This window comes from Trachypithecus francoisi, unplaced genomic scaffold (genome assembly GCF_009764315.1).
Source record: "Trachypithecus francoisi isolate TF-2019V2 unplaced genomic scaffold, Tfra_2.0 Lachesis_group2, whole genome shotgun sequence".
Classification (NCBI taxonomy): Eukaryota; Metazoa; Chordata; class Mammalia; order Primates; family Cercopithecidae; genus Trachypithecus; species Trachypithecus francoisi.
The window spans coordinates 159954159-159975044 of NW_022681465.1; the positions used below are offsets into that span (position 1 = coordinate 159954159).

The 20886-nt window shown below is 42.2% G+C and overlaps 1 long non-coding RNA gene across 1 annotated transcript; it reads left to right on the forward strand.

Annotated features, from left to right (window-relative positions):
* Window positions 1–611: 611 nt before the first annotated feature.
* Window positions 612–18566, forward strand: LOC117065897. The gene is made up of 5 exons (XR_004430082.1): window positions 612–1411; window positions 2119–2332; window positions 14061–14267; window positions 16038–16176; window positions 18430–18566. It is a non-coding gene; the product is annotated as an uncharacterized LOC117065897 (long non-coding RNA).
* The last annotated feature ends 2320 nt before the right edge of the window (window positions 18567–20886 follow it).

Here is a 20886-nt window from a genome sequence, read left to right on the forward strand (position 1 = left end):
TTGTCCTGTATTTTATCTGGCAATGCTCATATTTATAAAGTAAAAATAAAGATGAAATTAACTTAATAGTATATTTAATCAAGTATATCCAGAACATGATCATTTCATCATATAATCAATATAGAAATTATTGATATTTTACATTGTTGTATATAAATCATTGATCTTTTTTTCCCTCCTCATACTAAATCTTAAGAATTCAGCGTATTTCACAGGTTCTCGGGATTTGGAAAAAAAAAAAAAAGGAATCCAGTGTGTATTTTACAGCACATTTCAATTTGGACTAGCCACACTTTTTGCTTTTTAATATTTATTTATTCATTTATTTATTGGAGACATGGTCCCACTCTGTCACCCAGGCTAGAGTGCAGTTGCACAATCATAGCTCACCGCAGCCCTGAACTCCTAAGCTTAAGTGGACCTCCTGCCTCAGCCTGCGGAGTAGCTAGGACTACAGGCACATGCCACCATGCCCAGCTAATTTTTTATTTGTTTGTGTTTCTCAGAGACAAGTCATCCCTGTGTTGCCCAGGCTGGTCTCAGACTCCTGGGTTCAAGCAATCCTCCCACCTCAGCCTCCCAAAATGCTGGATTACAGACATGCACCACTATGCCTGGCCAGACTAATTTTTAAGTGTTCAGTAGCCACATGTTGCTATTGGTTATCTTATTGGACAGCACCATTCCTCAGGCCTTCAAGAATTTCGGCTGCTAAACTTAACAATGCAAGATATTCCTTTTTAAAATAGTAGTGGCTTAGTGATATAAACAGAACTAAGTGTATATTTTTACAATATAATGTGTTGGGTAAAGAATATTTAATAGTCACTATATTGTAAGTTGAAAACAAAGCTACAGAAAAGGAACCTAACCTTGCCCGCAGATTTTTAACAAGGAAATCTAAACATTTGCATAAAGCATAATAGACTTAAAAAATTATGATAAAGATGTTATCACAGGACTTGTTTGTTTCTTTATACTTACTATTCACTATTCTTGCTTCCTGAAGATGGATGGTTATACCTTCAGCAATGTACTTAAATCCTTCTAACATCTTATGTGAAGTTATAGTTCTTATCTAGAACTAACTGAAAAAGAAAGCAAAGCTTCTTGAAAATAAACTCCTTTTTTGTGTGCTAAAATATTGTTTTAATACTTCAAAAGAAATGAAAGCTTCTATGAGAAGAATGTTGACCTGTGTCCAGACCAAACAAGGTGAAGAAGTCTTATTTTAACATTTGAGAAATATCAGTTGGGCATCAGATAACATTCCTGAAAGGAATTGAAAACAATGCAGTAGACTACAAAAGAAGCTGCACATCCTTAGGAAGAAAAGAAACCATTTGTCATGGACGGCTTGTCCACGTGCATAAAGCAGAGAGCAACCTAAGATGGCGCTGTCCAGTTCCAGGTGCACTGTGATTCCTATCTGAATGCCATTACTATTTAAATTGCTTTTTTTTTTTTTTTTTTTGAGACAGGGTCTCCTTCTGTCACTCAGGCTGGAGTGCAGTGGGGCAATCTTGGCTCATTGCAATCTCCACCTCCCAGGCTCAAGCAATCCTCCCACCTCAGCCTTCCAAGTGGCTGGGACTACAGCCACACCCTGCTACACCCAGCTAATTTTTTTTGTATTGTTGGTAGAGATGGGGTTTCGCCATTTTGGCCAAGCTGGTCTCAAACTCCTGACCTCAAGTGATCCCCACGCCTTGGCCTCCCAAAGTACTGGGATTATAGGTATGAGCCACCATGGCCAGCCTTAAATTTCGTCTTTTAAAAGAGAAAGAGAGCTTAGAATCAGAATCAGTTACCCGAGGCCCTTTATCCTGCAAGAATCTGAATTAGGATCTTCCTATTTTACATGTTAAAAAATGCAAAACTGGTTTATATGGTAGATAACCCTACAGTTCAGGGCTAGAACTTTAGATTAAATGCATTCATACCCTAGCAGATGTGGTAGCTTGCCTCCAAGATGGCACCCAATGAATGATCCCTGTACCAGGATTGGTCTATGTGACCAAAAGCATATAGCATTAGTGATGATACTTATATCACTTGGGTAATTACATTATAAAAGATGTCCATCATGGGTGTTCTTTTTCTCTTTCTCTTGCTCAGAGACAAGCAAGCTGTCATGTTATAAGCAGCCCTTTGAGGAGTCCATGTGATGTCAAGGAATGAAGTCTCCAGCCAGCATTTAATGAGAAACTGAGGCCCACTAACAATCTTGAGTGAACTTGGAAGTAGCTCCTTCAGCATCAGCTGGGTGTTGAGATGACTACTGGCAGGTTAACTGCAACTTCATGAGAGTCTTCTGGACCAGAACCACTCAGTTAAGTGACTCCCAGATTCCTGATCCTCAGAAACTCTGAGAAATAATGAATATTTGTTGTTTTAAAATGTTAAATTTTGAGGTATTATATTATGTGGCAACAGATAACTAATATATAAATTACTTTAATCAAACAATATGTTAAATTAAAGCTCAGAAGAATAAACATCCGTAATTCCTTAATTTGTTTTCCCCTCTATTCTACAGAATAGAATTTTACAGATGAACCTTGTAATTACTTGTGCAATAAGAGACAGTATGTTATATTGGTTAAGTGCATAGCTCTGGATGTATGGTAGTAGAAAGACCAATATTCAATTGCTTTCTTCTTCAGTTTCAAGCTTGTGAGCTTGAGCAAATTTTAAAAGTGTTTTAAGCCTCAGTGTCCTGGGATGGTAGTGCTTAGCTCAAGCTCCTAGCATATATTAACTACAAACTAAATATTAGCTATAATTATTAGTTTTACTTTGATTATTGACTCTAAATAAATACCTTAAGAACTATATGTTCTCCACAGATTTGGATATGTCTGGACGTTATGTAAGCTGGAATAGTCAGCAATTACTTGCCTGAGGAAGGGAAAGCCTTCAAAGAACAAACTCCTCCTTCAAGAAAAGAGTAGGCTGGGTGCGGTGGCTCATACTTGTAATCCCAGCATTTTGGCAGGCTGAGGAGGGCGGATCACCTGAGGTCTGGAGTTTGAGACCAGCCTAGGCAACATGGTGAAACCCTGTCTCTACTAAAAATACAAAAAGTAGCCAGGTGTGGTGGCACACTCCTGTAGTCACAACTACTTGGGAGGCTGAGGTGAGAGGATCACCTGAGCCTGGGAGGTGGGGGTTACAGTGAGCCAAGATCTGCACTGCACTCCAACCTGGGCAACAGAGTAAGACTCCGTCCCCCAAAAAAAAAAAAAAAAAAGAGTAGAAGGCACAAGCTTAGTCCAATATTATAGCTTCAGCATCAGAGTAGAAAATGATTCAGAGGGTCTGTCTGGTGTCTGCTGTAGATCCCGCAAATCTGTGTTTGGATGCTTCTAGTAAGGAGCATATGGCAGATGCACCTGACAGATGCACTTGGCAGCAATAACTTATGCATACCTGAAGAATGACCCTATGGTCTAAGAAGAATGTGTGTTCAGAGCTCCGAGATAAGGAATCTGGGAGTGGCCAACCCAGAGATTTCATTTCTTCTCTATGACAAACTTCTGAACTGCTCCCACCCCCAGCCCATCCTGTAGAATGCAGGCCCTACTAGGCGACCAAAGCCCTTTGTTTTAGGTAGAATGAAGGTTGCCTGGTAGAGGTTGCTAGGGGAAAGGTGTTAAGTAAAAGTGTTATATAAACTGCATGTCTCTTTGTTTGTTTTTGTTTTTTTGAGACAGAGTTTTTGCTGTTGTTGCCCAGGCTGGAATGCAATGGTACAATCTCGGCTCACTGCAACCTCTGCCTCCCGGGTTCAAGTGATTCTCCTGCCTTAGCCTCCCAAGTGGCTGGGATTACAGGTGCCCACCACCAGGCCCGGCTAATTTGTTTGTATTTAGTACAGACAGTGTTTCACCATGTTGGTCAGTCTGGTCTCAAACTCCTGACCTCAGGTGATCCACCCACCTCAGCCTCCTAAAGTGCTGGGATTACAGGTATGAGCCACCATGCCTGGCCAACTGCATGCTTTTTACAAGGAGTTTTGGTTCTCCTGTCCAGCCCACTGCCACTGGACTTCCCTGTACTGTAAGTCCCCTCAATAAACCTTATGTCTCAGTTTCTGATTCTAGGTCTCTTCAGCCTCTTGAACATGGTGCCATCCCTACTGAAGTCAATGGGGTGTGACATACAAGGGGAACTTGAACAAAGTCTGAAATAGCTATTTTTTTTTTCTTGTCAAAATCCCTGTAAGACATTATTTGCCTCGGCCTCAGGCAATTGAATTATGACCCAAGAGTGGAGAAACAGAGAAGTCTGTCTGTGTCATCAGACAACATCCCAAGTGGGACGTCATCACCCCAATGCATATTGGCATTTGGGCAGAGTAGAGCAGCGGCAGCCTAGCAAGACTTGGCACAATTCTGTTGGGTTGTACAATAGAATAAGAAATCACATTTCTGCTGCTATGTGATTCTGCATTTTAACTCCAGTTTGTTTGGCCTGGACAGATAGGTAACTAGCCATGAGGACAATGGACCTTGAAACATTCTGAAGACTAGAAAAAGTATGTAATAAAATACTTTGAACACTGTTTAGGGACTTAAATGTCCAGACTGTTTCTTTAGATGAGTGTAATTTCCAATGTGAAACCTCACCATTTGGCTTCAAGAGGTACAGGACAGCTTTTGAATTTCGCAGAAAAAGTTGTGCATTGCAACAAACTTGACCATCCTATTTGCAATAGTAGAAATGTAAATTCATTCCCTTCAGAGATACCTGTAAAAATGAAATGTGAAATACGCTGCTTACATTTTAAAGACTGGTTATTGCATTCTAGAATAGATGGAAAGACATTAGTGAGGGCCAACATAGAAATATGAGTTTTCCCAAAAGACTTTTGTGTATATATATGACATGGGAGGACAGTTGGGTCACTAGTGGTTTTCACTTCTTCGTTCATTTGGCAAACATATGAATAGACTGACGTGTGCCAAACACTGTTCCGAGTTCTGGGAATTGAGGAAAGAAACAAGCTATCTGTTCTCATGGCGCTCACGTTTTACTTGGAGGATGGAGAGGCTGACAATAAACTTGTACAAATAAATACAAATGTCAAGTAGTGGTAAGTGCCAAGGAGAAAGAAAAGAGAGTAATGGTATAGAATGACAGTCATTGGGTAGCTGCTTTAGATGAATGGTAAGTGAACATATTTCTGAGAAGGTGATGTCTGAGCTGAGAGGCAAAGGATGAGAAGGAATCTGTCATGTGAAGATCTGGGAAGCAGGTGTACTAAGCAGAAGAGCAGCAAGTACAAAGACTGTGAGGTAAGAGATGTGCTCAGGGTTACTAAGTAACAGACGGAAGGCTAGCGTGACTAGAACATAGTGATCAAAGTGAGTAGTGTTGGAACATAAGTCAGCGACATTGGCAGGAGGCCAGTTTTTATGGAAGCCAGATTGTCTAGTGCATTGTAGGTAGTGGCAAGGAGTTTGGATTTTATTCTAGGTGCATCATTACCAAAATAGTTTCTTTTCTTCTTTTTCTTTTTTTTTTTTTTTTGAGACAGGGTCTCACTGTCACCCAGGCTGGAGTGCAGTGGCATGATCTCGACTCTCTGCAACCTCTGCCTCCTGGCTCAAGTGATCCTCACACCTCAGCCTCCCCAGTAGCTGGGACTACACGCACCACATCTGGCTAATTTTCGTATTTTTTGTAGAGATGGGATTTTGTCATGTTGCCCAGGCTGGTCTTGAACTCTGCCCACTTTGGCCTCCCAAAGTGCTGGGATTATAAGCATGGGCCACCGTGCCTGGCCTATCAGAGTATTTTCAAGCAGAGAAAAGCATCAGGTCTTATTTCTAGCAAAAAAGGAACATTCTGGCTGCTGTATAGAGAATGGACTGTAGAGGACGAGAATGAAAGCAGGTTGACTGATTAGAAAGCATTGCAGCATTATAGGCAAGAGCTTATGATGGCCTGAAGTAGAGTGGTAACTGTGGAAGAGATAAATGGATAAATCCAGAATATTTTTGGGAGAAAAAGGTGACATGATTTGCTATTGGATATGGGCATGAGGGAAGGAAATTAAGGATGATTCCTGAATTTTTAGCCTGAGCAATTTTGTAGCTTTTCATGTCTGTTTTTGAAATGGGAGATTTGGTGGGGTGGGGGTTTGGGAAATTAAGAGCTTTTTATATTTATTTTTTGCTTTTTAAAAACTGTGGTGAAATACACATAACATAAAATTTACCATTTTAACCACTCTTAAGTGCATTAAGTACATTCACATTGTGCAACCGTCACCATCATCCATCTGTAGAGAGCTCTTTCCGTCTTGCAAAATTGAAACACTGTACCTGCTAAACAATAACTCCCCACTCCCCTCCTTACCCTAGACCCTGAAAACCATTCTATAATACAGAAGTCTCTATGAATTTGACTACTCTCATAGAGTGGAATCACATAGTATTTGTCCTTTTGTGACTCGCTTTTATTGTCACTTAGCATAATGTCTCCAAGGGTCATCCATGTTGTAGCATATGTCAGAAATTCCTTCCTTTTTAAGACTGAATAATATGCCATTATATGCGTATACTACATTTTGTTTACCCGTTCATCCATTGATGGACAGTTGGGTTGCTTCCATCTTTAGACTGTTGTGACTAATGCTGCTGTGAACGTGTATGTACAAGTATCTATTTGAGTACTTGCTTTTAATTCTTTGGGTATATACCCAGAAGTGGAATTACTGGATAATGTGGTAATTCTATGTTTAATTTTTTTAAGGAATCGCCATACTGTTTTCCCCGGTAGCTGTACCATTTCACATTCCCACCAACAGTGCACAAGAGTTGCAGTTTCTCCACGTCCTCACCAATACTTGTTATTTTCTGTGGTTTTGTTGTTGTTGTTTTGTTTGTTTTTGTTTTTTTTACAGAAACTACCCTGATGGGTATAAAGTGGTATTTCATTGTGATTTGATTTGCATTTCCCTAATGATTAATTATGTTGAGTATCTTTTCATGCGCTTATTGGCAATTTATGTATTTTCTTTGGAGAAATGTCTACTCAAGTCTTTTGCCCATTTTAAAATCAGGTTTGTTGTTGTTGTTGTTGTTGAATTGCAGGAGTTCTTTATATATTTGGGATCTGAACCACTTATCAGATATATGATTTGCAAATATTTTCTCCCATTCCATGCCTTTTCACTATTGATTATATCCTTTTATACACAGAAGTTTTACATTTTTGATGTAGTCCAATTTTTATATTGTTTCTTTGGTTGTCTGTGCAAGAGTTTTATTTTAAATGCAATTTTGGGATATCTATTAGACATCCGAGTCAAAATGTCAAATACACAGCTGGCTATATGAGTCTGAAGGTCATAAAAGAGATCAGAATGAGATATAAATTAAGGAATCATCCACATATAGATGGTATTTAAGGCCATGGGTCTGGACAGAATCACCCCGGAGAGAAGTCACATAGGAATACATAGGTTTCCCTAGGGAATACAGTCATCTTAGAGTAAAATTCCATCGAAGGAGATCAGGAGGTCTTGGCTGAGTTAAATTTGGATAATACAAGTTATTAACTATGTTAATGTGTTTTTCTAAGCTAGGTGCCAGGTTAAGGTGGAAATTAGGAGGTCCTGGGCAAGTATCAATTTGCTCTGCTATTGTATTATTGCAAGAATAATACTAACAATAGCACATGACCTCATTTCATCCTCACAATAGCTCTACATGACTGATATTCTTGTCTTCACTTTACAGACAAAGAAACAAAAGAGAAGTAAAGTAATTTACCCAGTTGCTATAGTTAGCATGTGGTAGGTCCATATTAGAGCCCTGGTCTGTCTGCATGATGGTTAATTTTATGAGATAGCTAGTAAAACATTATTTGTGGTTGTGTCTGTGAAGATGTGTCCAGAGAGGTTCACAAGCATTTGAATCAGTAGACGGAGCAAATAAGGTCCGCCCTCACCAATGTGGTCAGGCATTATCCAATCCACTGAAGGCTCCTGCTTACACAGAACAAAAAGGCAGAGGATGTGCCTATAGTTCCAGCTACTTGGAAGGCTGTGGCAGGAAGATGCTCGAGCCTAGGAGTTTGAGGCCAGCCAGGGCAACATAGCAAGACCTTTCTCTTTAAAAAAAAGTTTTTTTTAAGGCACAGGAAGGGCAAATTCTCTCATTCTCTCTCTTCTTGAACTGGGACATCCATTTTCTCCTGCTTTCAGGAAATCAGAGCTCCTCGTTCTTGAATCTTCCAACTCTGGGACTTACACCTTACCCTTTTCCCCTCAGTCCTTCAGACTTGGACTGAATTACACCATCACCTTTCCTGGTTCTCCAGTTTGCAGATAGCATGTCATGGGACTTCTTAGCCTCTGTAATCACATAAGCCAGTTCACACAGTAAATCTCCTCCTATTGATATATACATGTATCTGTAATCCTATTCGTTGGGTTTCTTTGGAAAACCCTAATACCCCTTTATCCACAGTTTTGTTTTCTGTAGTTTCATTTACCTGCGGCCAACTGGGTAAACCAAATAGGTGAGTACAGTACAATAAAATATTCTGAGAGAGAGAGATGCACATTTGCATGACTTTTATTACAGCAATTGTTACAATCATTCTATTTTATTAGCTATTGTTATTAATCTTTTACTCTGCATAATATATAACTTAAATTTTATCTTAGGTATGTATGTATAGGAAAAAACCTAGTATATATAGTGTTCAATACTATCTGAGGTTTCAGGAATCCCCCAGGGTTCTTGGAAAGTAGCCCCCTGCCTTCAAGCCTGCACTCTCAATTACTGATGCTACAACTCATTACCCTGAAAGATGAAATCTAGCCCTGAGCCCTTATCAACTGGCTGCATTAGATCATTTTAGATCTCCATGTCACCACAGTCACATTTGTGTGTGGGAGAGATGGTGCTATTCCTGCCACCTTCGTTAGCCTGGCTTGCATTCTCTTCTGAACACTCTGGGTCTTATTAACACTGTGCCAGGTTCCCATACACCCCAAATAAAGAAAAAGAAAGTAGATGGATACAATATACATACTAGGCCCAACAGAAGTTATGCTTTTACTCCCTTTCCTCTTCAATTTGATACTACTATGGTCCTTTGCTTCAGTCTATCTCAGTTCCTTCATTGTCTTGTCATTCCGTTCACCTCTACTGCAAGGCCCCAAATCCTACCATTTGGTCTCCTACCCTGGGTCAGTGGAGGAAATCACACAACCAGGTGAGTTGGTGTCTCGACACATTTACATTTCCAATCACAATTGGACCCTCAGCCCACTTGTTACTCTCTCAACCCACATTTCCTCACACCCATCAACAGCCCCCCTTCTCTCTTGTATCTTAAGTCAGCATCCTGGATTGAGAGTGAAGAGTAAAATGGTTTGACTTATTGTGAGCTTAGACTTTGCAAGACTAGTAAACGAAAGGACTGGGGTAGTGGCAAGAGTGTGAATGGGCTGGAGGGATCACAAGGTATAAACTGGAAGGGAAAGGAAATGATATCAGATGAGAGCTGAAGGGTTGGGAGAAAAACAAAAGGTCCTAGAATGAGATGGAGCTGTTGTGACTGATGAGTGGCCCAGGGTGTGTCCTCAGCAGCAACAGTGTGAAGTATAGGTGAAGGTCAAGTACTGCAAGGCTAAGGTATAGCACTACTCATCTTCCTGAGCATAAAAGTCACCAGCACCTTGGGCTGGGTGTCAGAGAGCTCACAGAATGTGGATCACCAACCAGGCAGATGTTGGTAACAGCAACCAGGAGGGCACAGCACAAACCTGAGCAGGTCTTTTACATATGTGAAGGTGAAGGAGTTATGATTTAGAAATGGCAGTGGGAAGCAAGAAGAATGCTGAGAGCCTGCTCAGCTCTTGGCTTTCAAAATCATGGATAGTGCAAAATGAGTAGCCTTCATTTGAGAGACAGAGCCATGAGGCAAGTGGAGTGCTCAGAAGGATGCCAGATCTCTGTCAAGGAAAGGAGATGGAGAGAACAACCAGGGATGTACTTGAAAGAGGAGAGTTGCTTGTCTACAATGGAATATGTGTTGCAGAGGACTCAGTTGCAGGGAAGACAACTGCAGGAGGGTGAACTGGAGGGCTCTGCAGGGGCAGGAGCACAATGGGGCATTAGAATGGGAGTTTTAGATGAGAAGGGAGTTTTAGATTAGAATGGGAGTTTTAGATGAGAGTTTTAAATTTGCAGTGCTGGAGGAAGATCATCTCAAGGTTCACAAAATCAAGCTTTAGACTTGTCTGTGCCAACAGACAGAGGCATTGGGTGGTAGTTCAAATCCTCATAATTTTTTATAATCCTTTCAGCAGTCTGTTAAATATAACCTTAGTGATAAGCTAAGTTACCTCAGCATAGCAAGCTTAGCTTGGTCTAAATCAGGGTAAAGGTGATTGCTGCTCAAAGGAAGTGAGCGAGACACCCAGCTCTAGATTGGAGAACATGACTTTGACCTGGGTTTCAGCCTCCACAGGGCTTAGGCCCAGGGGAGCACTAGGCAAGTTGCTGAGGCCGCAAGCAGGAGTTTATAACCAGGCTAGACTAAGCCCACTGATGCAATAAGTTTTTTTCTTTTTTTTGAGACAGAGTCTCACTCTGTCACCCAGGCTAGAGTGCAGTGGTGTGATCTTGGCTCAATGCAACCTCTGCCTCCCTGGTTCAAGTGATTCTCCTGCCTCGGCCTCTCAGGTAGCTGGGATTACAGGCACCCACTACTATGCCCGGCTAAATTGTGTATTTTTTTAGTAGAGATGGGGTTTCACTGTGTTGGCCAGGCTGGTCTTGAGCTCCTGACCTCAAGTGATCCACCTGCCTTGGCCTCCCAAAGGGCGAGATTACTGGCGTGAGCCACCATGCCCAGCCTGATGCATGAATCTGCATTCTTCATGCTCTTCATGTATGCTTCTGAAGACCTGGCACTTAGTTGACACTCAGCAAGTTTTATTTTTTAACTTCTTTATGATTATAAAAGTAATATGTGAAGCATTTATAAAGTATGGAAATCTGGAAAAAATAAAACAAGTCATCTATAATCTGACTATCCAAACATACCTACTGTTAATACCTTAGCCTACTTTCTCTCTTTCTTTCTTTTCTTTTTTTGAGATGGAGTCTTGCTGTGTCGCCCAGGCTGGAGTGCAATGGCACGATCTTGGCTCACTAGAACCTTTGCCTCCCGGGTTCAAGCAATTCTCCTGCCTCAGCCTCCCGAGTAGCTGGGATTACAGGCATCCACCACCATGCCCTGCTAATTTTTGTATTTGTAGTAGAGATGGGTTTTTGCCATGCTGGCCAGGCTGGTCTCAAACTCCTGACCTCATGTGATCTGCCCTCCTCAGCCTTCCAAAGTGTTGGGATTATAGGCATGAGCCAATGCACCCGGCTTTTTTTTTTTTTTTTTTTTTTTTTTTGAGACAGTTTTGCTCTTTTTGCCCAGGCTGTAGTGCAGTGGTGTGATATTGGCTCACTGTAATCTCCACCTCCCAGGTTCAAGCGATTTTCCTGCCTCAACCTCCTGAGTAGCTGCGACTACAGACAGGTGCCACCAGGCCCAGCTAATTTTTTTGTATTTTTAGTAGAGATGGGGGTTTCACCATATTGGCCAGGTTGGTCTCCAACTCCTAATTTTGGGTGATCCGCCCACCTCGGCCTCCTGAAGTGTTGGGATTATAGGCATGAGCCACTGCGGCCAGCTGAGCCTACTTTCTTCTGGTCTTTTTCTCATGCCTCCCCACCACCACTCTGGCCCCTCGCCGTTACATACATATATATGTTTATTTTTTTTAAAGAGATGAAGTCTTGCTCTGTTGCCCAGGCTGGTAGGCTGATCTCAAACTCCTGGCTTCAGGTGATCCTCCTGCCTTGGCCTCCCAAAGTGCTGTTGTTACAGGCATAAGCCATCACACCTGGCTATTTTTCACGCTTTTAAAACTCAGTTTATTCATTCATTTATTCACTCATTCTTTGGTTAATACTCATATACTGGTTTTATTTTATTATTTTATTATGTTATATTTTTAAATACAGCATCTCACTCTGTGCCCCAGGCTGGAGTGCAGTGGCATGATCATGACTCTGCAACCCCAAACTCCTGGGCTCAAGGGATCCTCCCATCTCAGCCTCCCAAGAGCTTAGGATTACAGGCACATACTACCACACCCTGCTAATTTTTTTAAATCAATTAATTTTTTTTTCTTTTTTCTTTTTGTAGAACCAGTGTGTGTTAGGCCATTCTTGCATTACTATAAAGAAATACCTGAGACTGGGTAATTTATTAAGAAAAGAGGTTTAGTTGACTCACGATTTCACAGACTGTATAGGAAGTGTGGCGCTAGGCATCTGCTCAGCTTCTAGGGAGGCCTCAGGGAGCTTTTACTCACGCTGGAAGGTGAAGGCAGAGCAGGTGTGTCACCTGGTAAAGACAGGAGCACGGGTGGGGGGAGGTGCCACACCCTTAAACAACTAGATTTCTCAAGAACTCACTTATTATGATGAGGATAGCTACAAGGCATGAGGGATCTGCCCCCATGACCAAAACACCTCCCACCAGGCCCCACCTCCAACATTGGAGATTATATTTCCACATGCGATTTGGACAGGGATAAATATCCAGACTATATCATTTTGCCCCGGGCCCTCCCAAATCTCATGTCCTTCTCAAGTTGCAAAATACAATCATGCCTTCCCAAGAGTTCACCAAAGTCTTAACTCATTCCAGTGTTAACTCAAAAGCCCAAAATTCAAAGTCTCATCTGAGACAAGGCAAGTCTCTTCCACCTATGAGCCTATAAAATCAAAAACAAGCTATTTACTTCCAAGTTACAATGGATGTATAGGCATTGGGTAAACACGCCCATTCCAAAAGAGAAATTGGCCAAAAGAAAGGGGCTACAAGCTCCATACAAATTCAAAACCCAGCAGGGCAATTATTAAATTATAAAGCTCCAAAGCAATCTCCTTTGAGTCCATGTCCCATATCCAGGGCTCACTGGTGCAAGGAGTGGGCTCCCAAGGCCTTGGGAAGCTCCGCCCCTGTAGTTTGCATAGTACAGCCTCCACAGCTGCTCTTATCGGCTGGAGTTGAGTGCCTGTGGCTTTTCCAGGCACAGGGTGCAAGCTGTCAGTGGATCTATCATTCTCAGGTCTAGAGGGTGGTGACCCCTTTCTCACAGCTCCACCAGGCAGTTCCCCAGTGGAGACTGTGTGGGGCCTCCAACCCCACATTTCCCCTCCAAACTGCCCTAGTAGAGGTTCTGTGTGAGGGTTCCACCCCTGCAGCAGGCTTCTGCCTGCTGGGCACCCTGGCTTTCTCATACATCCTCTGAAATCTAGGTAGAGGCTGCCAAGCCTCCTTCACTCTTACAGTCTGCATGCCTGCAGGCTTAACACCACATGGAAGCTGCCAAAGCATATGGCTTGTGCCCTTTGGAGCGGCAGCCTGAGCTGTGCCTGGGGCCGCTTGAGCCACAGCTGGAGCTGGAACAGCCTGGATGCAGGGAGCACTGTCCCAAGGAGGCTGTGCAGAGCCGTGGGGCCCTAGGCCTGGCCCACAAATGATTCTTCCCTCCTAGGTCTCTGGGCCTGTGCCTATGATGGCAAGGGCTGCCCCTTAGATCTCTGAAATGCCTTCAAGGCCTTTTTCCCGTTGTCTTAGCTATTAGTACCTGGCTCTCTTTTAGTTACTCAAATTTCTCTAGCAAGTGGTTGCTCTACAGCCTGCTTGAATTCCTCTACTGAAAATACTTCTTGTTTCTCTGTCACATGGCCAGGCTGCAAATTTTCTAAACTTTTACACTCTGCTTCCCCTTTAAATATAACTTCTAACTTTAAGTCATTTTTTTGCTCTCACATCTGAGTTAGGCTGTTAGATGCAGCCATGTCACTTCTTGAACACTTTGCTGCTTAGAAATTTCCTCTGCCAGATACCCTAGGTTGTCACTCTGAAGTTCAAACTTTCATAGATCCCTACAGCATGAACAAAGTGCAGCCAAGTTCTTTGCTAGGGCATAATGAGGGTGATCTTTGCTCCATTTCTAGGTTCCTCATTTCCATCTGAGAACTCGTCAACCACCCCTTCACTTTCCATATCACCATCAGCATTCTGGTTACAACCATTTGACCAGCCAAGCACTATTCTAACTTCTGGGAATACAGAAGTGCTCCTCATGGAACTTAACAGTCTAGTGGAGGAAGAAGGACAATAAATGCAACAAAGAAGTAAATTAGTCAGGATGTCAGAGAGTGGTAAGTCCCATGGAGAAAAATGAAGCAGGGATGCATAAAGTTAGTTCAGAGAGAGAACAGGATACAATTTTAAATAGTGTGGTCAGATAAGGGTTTATTAAGAAGGTGGCATTTAGGCCAAGACACAAAGGAAGTAAGAGAGCAAGCTATGTAGATAGCTGGGAAGAGCATTCCTAGGAAGAGGGAACATGTATCTAATAGAGAAGCATGTCTAGTATGTTCAAAGAATAGCAAAGCCTTGGTAGCCTTAATGAAGAAAGCAATGGAGGGAGTAATAAGAGATGAAGTCAGCGAGCTAAAGGAGGGCATGAAGATTAGAGTAGGGCCCTATAAACTGGGTGACTACTGTCAAGTGAAATTAAGGCTGTTGAGGCAGAAATGATTTGATAAAAGTTTATTGTAAGCCAAATGTGAGGATAAGCCCAGGAAAACATACCAACAAAGTTGAGAGTGTTCCGGAGTCTGTTACAAGTTGGAAAGCTTTAATAGGAAAGTTAGAGAAAGGAGGGGGACTCTTCCTACAGGAGTTTTCCTTTTTCATTGGAGGGTACAATACAAAGCTTACAATAATTGACTACAGATTGCAACATGAAGACTAAAATGTCTACACGCAAGACAATCAGTAAAACCTTATGACTCAGAAATAAATCAGTGTCCTTTTCAGTGTCAGTAGGTGGTGCATTGATCAGTACATCAACAATTTGAGGAACTCATAAGATTCCTCACTCAGGACAAGGTATCACCATGAATCACAAGACCTTCCCAAGATGGGTTAATTTGGAAGCTGTTTACTTTTAAAGTAAACTGTCAAATGTGACCTGTAGGTTATTGCCATATGTAATTTGTCATCCAAGCTGGGAGACTTCGAGAATGAAAGGTGGAGGTGAGGGTTATTAATAATTAACACGAGGGCTGGGCGCGGTGGCTCACGCTTGTAATCCCAGTACTTTGGGAGGCTGAGGGGGGCAGATCACGAGGTCAGGAGATCGAGACCATTCTGGCCAACGTGGCGAAACCCCATCTCTACTAAAAAAAATAAAAATAAAAACAAAAAAATTTAGCTGGGTGTGGTGGCACATGCCTGTAATCCCAGCTACTCGGGAGGCTGAGGCAGGAGAATCACTTGAACCAGGGAGTCGGAGGTTGCAGTGAACCAAGATCATGCCACTGCACTCTAGCCTGGCAACAGAGCGAGACTCCGTCTCAAAAAAAAAAAAAAAAAAAAAAAATTAACACTAATTCAGTGGAGAGAAGCCAGGACTGTCCTGGACAAACTCTGATGTGTAATCATTCTACTTATAGACCATTGTAAGGACTTGGGCTTTTAAAAAATCTGACTGAGATGGGAAGCAATTGGAAGATTTTGAGCAGAAAAGTAACATAATGTAATTGAGATAGCCCTGACTACTATGCTGAGAGTAGATTGAACAGGCGTAGGAGCAGCCTTAATGAGGAAAGATTGGCTGGGGGCTAACAGCATACAGGCAAGAAACTGGATTCTACATGTGTTGAAATTATGGCAAAAGACTTTATTGACAGATTGGATGTGGAGTACGAGAGGAAGAGCAGCCAGGAAAATAAAGTTCCCACTTTCTGAGTTGGGGAGGACTTCAGGAAGAGCAGATTTGGGACGACATTAGGAGCACATGTTAAATTTGACATGTTATGTTTGAGACACCTATTATATATCCAAGTGAGGATATCAAGTGGGCAGTTATTATGTGAGCCTGGAGTTCACTTCTATCTATATATTGGTGTTCATCAATGCAGAGATGATATTTAAACCATGAGACTGGATTTTTTTAAAAAGGAAGAGGACCGAAGACTAAGTTCTGGGCACTCCAATTTTAGGCAGTAGCGGAGATGAAGAAAAACCAGCACACTGGATGGTTAAAGAGCAGCCAACAAGGTAAGAGGAAAACCAAGCAAGTGTCATTTTTGTTGTGTTTTTTGATATAGAGTCTCACTCTGTCACCTAGGCTGGAGTGCAGTGTCACAATCTCGGCTCACTATAACCTCTGCCTTCTGGGTTCAAGTGTTTTTCTTGCCTCAGCCTCCCAAGTAGCTGGGACTACAGGTGTGTGCCACCATGCCTGGCACAAGTGTCATGTTGTAGAAGGCAGTTCAAGGATGAAAGAGAAATGAGTTTGTCACATGCCTTGAGAGGTCAGGTAAGAGGAGGACTATGAATTGACTATTGAATTCAGAAACATGCAGGTCACTGGGGACCTTGATAGAGGTGCTCTGGTGAAAGGTGAGGGCTAAAGCTTAATTATAGTGGGGCCAAGTGAAAATTGGAAGAACAAAGTTGAAAGTAGCAAGTAGATATAGCAATCTTCCAGGGAGTTTTGCTACTAAGGGACGGGAAGATATGGGGCAGGAGCTGACAGCAGAAACTGGATCGAGAGAGAGCTTTTACAGCCTGTTTGCATACTGAATGGGAAAGATCCAGTAGAGAGGGAAAAGATTTATGATGGAGGAATCAGGAGAATTGCTAGAGCAACATCTTTGAGTTGGTAAAGGAGTAGGGGGCAGGGCAGGTAAGCAGTATATAAGGCTGGGGCCAGGCGTGGTGGCTCACACCTATAATCCCAGCACTTTGGGAGGTCGAGGCAGGCCACTCACTTGAGCCCAGGAGTTCAATACTAGCATGGCCAACATGGCAAAAACCTGTCTCTACAAAAAATACAAAAATTAGCTGGGTATGGTGGTGCATGCCTGTAATCCTAGCTACTTGGGAGGTTGAGGCATGAGAATCGTTTGAACCGAGGCAGAGGTTGCAGTGAGCCACTGCACTCCAGTGGGGAGGAGAGACCATTCAGGAGAAACAGGAGAAAAGACAGAGTGTGTGGGTACAGATGGAGTTAGGCTGGTGGATTATGGTGCTTCTAGAGGTTCCCTCCATTGCTTCTATTTTCTAAGTGAAATAGGAAGCCAAGGCACAGCTGAGGGTGAGCATGGGGGAGGAGGTGATGGAGTTCTGAAGAGAAAGAAGGTCCTCCAGGATAGAGAATGAACAAGGGCAATTAGGATCCTCTTGAAGTCACTGATGGTCAGTTTAAAGTGAAACCAGTCAGATGGAATATATTTTCTATCTACATTTGGCTATGCAGGTGCTAGAAAGAAGTAGGAGGGAGGTTAGATTTAACCAGCTTTATAGTTTCCCCCAAAAGCAAGGCAGATAAGAAAGGGGCAAGGAAGTTGATTATGATGATTAAGCATGGAATTTAAGCTGGCCAAGAAGGGGTGTGAGGACATGAGTAAGATAAGAGATAGTGAAAATGTGGACATCTTTGCCAGGTATGGAGCCAAACACAGTATGCATTGTCTCATGTGATACCCACCCAAAGGGGACCGTTATCATCCCTCTTTACAGATGAAGAAGCTGAGTTTTAGAAAAGATTATAACTTGCTTGAGGTCACACAGTTGATAGAGAAGGGACACACCCAGTGTCAGGTCCTGGAACACTTGTCTCCAAAGGCTATGTACTTAGCCCTCTTTGCTTTAACTGCAGTATTACTGGGCATTAAAAAAAATTGATGACTGTGTACAAAGGATGGTAATTTTGTCCAATATGTTTTTGTTAATATTTTTCCAACTTGTGTTAATTTTAAGATTTTCTGTTGTACAGAATTCTTTAAAAGTTTATAGTAAAATATATCTTATCTTCAATTTCCTATTCATTTTAAAATTAAGTATCACCTATATTTTCTTCTAGCTTTTGATTTATTTACTCTTGGCTCTATTTTATTTACATTTATTACATTTGGCTCTTTAGTTGATCAGGAATTAATTTGGTATGTGATTTATGGTGAGATACTATTTATTCCCCCAGTTTTTCCATTTTTACCAGTTTTCTAGCTTGTCAATTGTCCCAGCACCAGTCTTCAACAATGTATCATTTTCTTGATAATTTATAATTCACCTTTATCATATGTTACAATTTTTTCAACACTTGGATCTGTTTCTGCCATACCTCTTCTATTTTGTTGATAGATTTATCTTTCCTGTGTGCGTGTGTGTGTGTGTGTGTGTGTGTGTGTGTTTTCCAGGAAACCCAGAGTAATCATTGTGTGTTTTTATATATGTGAGAGAACATTTCCCCTTATCACTGATCTTTTTCAAAAATTTCTTAAACATATTACATACTTGTTCTTTCAGATGCTCGTTACAATTATTTTTTAACTTCTTAAAATATCTCATTGAGGATTCCATTCTAAGATGGCCAAATAGGAACAGCTCTGGTCTGCAGCTCCCAGTGTGATTGGTGCAGAAGACGGGTGATTTCTGCATTTCCAACTGAGGTATCTGGTTCATCTCATTGGGATTGGTTGGACAGTGGGTGCAGCTCACGGAGGGTGAGCCAAAGCAGGGTGGGGCACTGCCTCACCTGGGAAGTGCAAGGAGTCAGGGGATTTCCCTTTCCTAGCCAAGGGAAGCCGTGACAGATGGTACCTGGAAAAACGGGACACGCTCGCCCAAATATTGCACTTTTCCAAAGGTCTTAGCAAACAGCACACCAGGAGATTATATGCTGTGCCTGGCTCGGTGGATTCTATGCCCATGGAGCCCTGCTCACTGATAGTGCAACAGTCTGAGATTGACCTGCGAGGCAGCAACCTGGCATGGAGAGGGGCATCTGCCATTGCTGAGGTCTGAGTAGGTAAACAAAGTGACTGTGGAAACTCGAACTGGGTGGAGCCCATCACAGCTCAGCGAGGCTGGCTGCCTCTGTAGTCTCCACCTCTGGGGGCAGGGCATAGCTGAACAAAAGGCAGCAGAAACTTCTGCAGACTTAAACATCCCTGTCTGACAGCTCTGAAGAGAGCAGTGGTTCTCCCAGCATGGTGTTTGAGCTTGGAGAACAGACAGACTGCCTCCTCAAGTGGGTCCCTGACCCCTGTGTATCCTAACTGGGAGACACCTCCCAGTAGGGGGTGACTGACACCTCATACAGGCAGGTGCCCCTCTGGGACAAAGCTTCCAGAGGAAGGATCAGGCAGCAGTATTTGCTGTCCTGCAATATTTGCTGTTCTGCAACCTCTGCTGGTGATACCCAGGCAAACAGTATCTGGAGAATACCTCCAGCAAACTCCAACAGACCTGTAGCTGAGGGATCTCACTGTTAGAAGGAAAACTGATGAACAGAAAGGAATAGCATCAACATTAACAAAAAGGACAGCCACATCAAAACCCCATCTGTAGGTCACCAACATCAAAGACCAAAGGTAGATAAAACCACAAAGATGGGGAGAAACCAGAGCAGAAAAACTGAAAATTCTAAAAACCATAGCACCTCTTCTCCTCCAAAGGATCGCAACTTCTCACCAGCAATGGAACAAACCTAGGTGGAGAATGACTTTGACGAGCTAACAGAAGTAGGCTTCAGAAGATCGGTAATAACAAACTTCTCCGAGCTAAAGAAGGATGTTCTAACCCATCGCAAGGAAGCTAAAAACCTTGAAAAAAGATAAGACAAATGGCTAACTAGAATAAACAGTGCAGAGAAGACCTTAAATGACTTGATGGAGCTGAAAACCATGGCACAAGAACTTTGTGATGCATACACAAGCTTCAATAGCTGATTCAATCAAGTGGAAGAAAGGGTATCAGTGATTGAAGATCAAATTAATGAAATAAATCAAGAAGATTAGAGAAATAAGAGTAAAAGGAAATGAGCAAATCCTCCAAGAAATATGGGACTGTGTAAAAAGACCAAATGTACATTTGATTGGTGTACCTGAAAGTGACGGGGAGAATGGAACCAAGTTGGAAAACACTCTTCAGGCTGTTATCCAGGAGAACTTCCCCAACCTAGCAAAGCAGGCTGACATTCAAATTCAGGAAATACAGAGAACACCACAAAGATACTCCTCTAGAAGAGCAACCCCAAGACACATAATTGTCAGATTCACCAAGGTTGAAATGAAGGAAAAAATGTTAAGGGCAGCCAGAGAGAAAGGCTGGGTTAACCACATAGGGAAGCCCATCAGACTAACAGTGGATCTCTCAACAGAAACCCTACAAGCCAGAAGACAGTGGGGGCCAATAGTCAACGTTCTTAAATAAAAGAATTTTCAACCCAGAATTTCATATCAAGCCAAACTAAGCTTCATAAGTGAAGAAGAAATAAAATCCTTTCCAGACAAGCAAATGCTGAGAGATTTTGTCACCACCAGCCCTGCCTTACATGTTTAGTTTAGAAGCACTAAACATGGAAAGGAACAATTGGTACCAGCCACTGCAAAAATATGCCAAATTGTAAAGACCTTCGATGCTATGAAGAAACTGCATCAACTAACAGGCAAAATAACCAGCTAACATCATAATGACAGGATCAAAGTCACACATAACAATATTAACCTTAAATGTAAATGGGCTAAATGCCCCAATTAAAAGACACAGACTGGCAAATTGGATAAAGAGTCAAGACCCATCAGTGTGCTGTATTCAGGAGACCCATCTCATGTGAAAAGACACAAATAGGCTCAAAATAAAGGGATGGAGGAAGATCTACCAAGCAAATGGAAAGCAAATAAAAGCAGGGGTTGCAATCCTAGTCTCTGATAAAACAGACTTTAAAGCACAACAAAGATCAAAAGAGACAAAGAAGGCCAT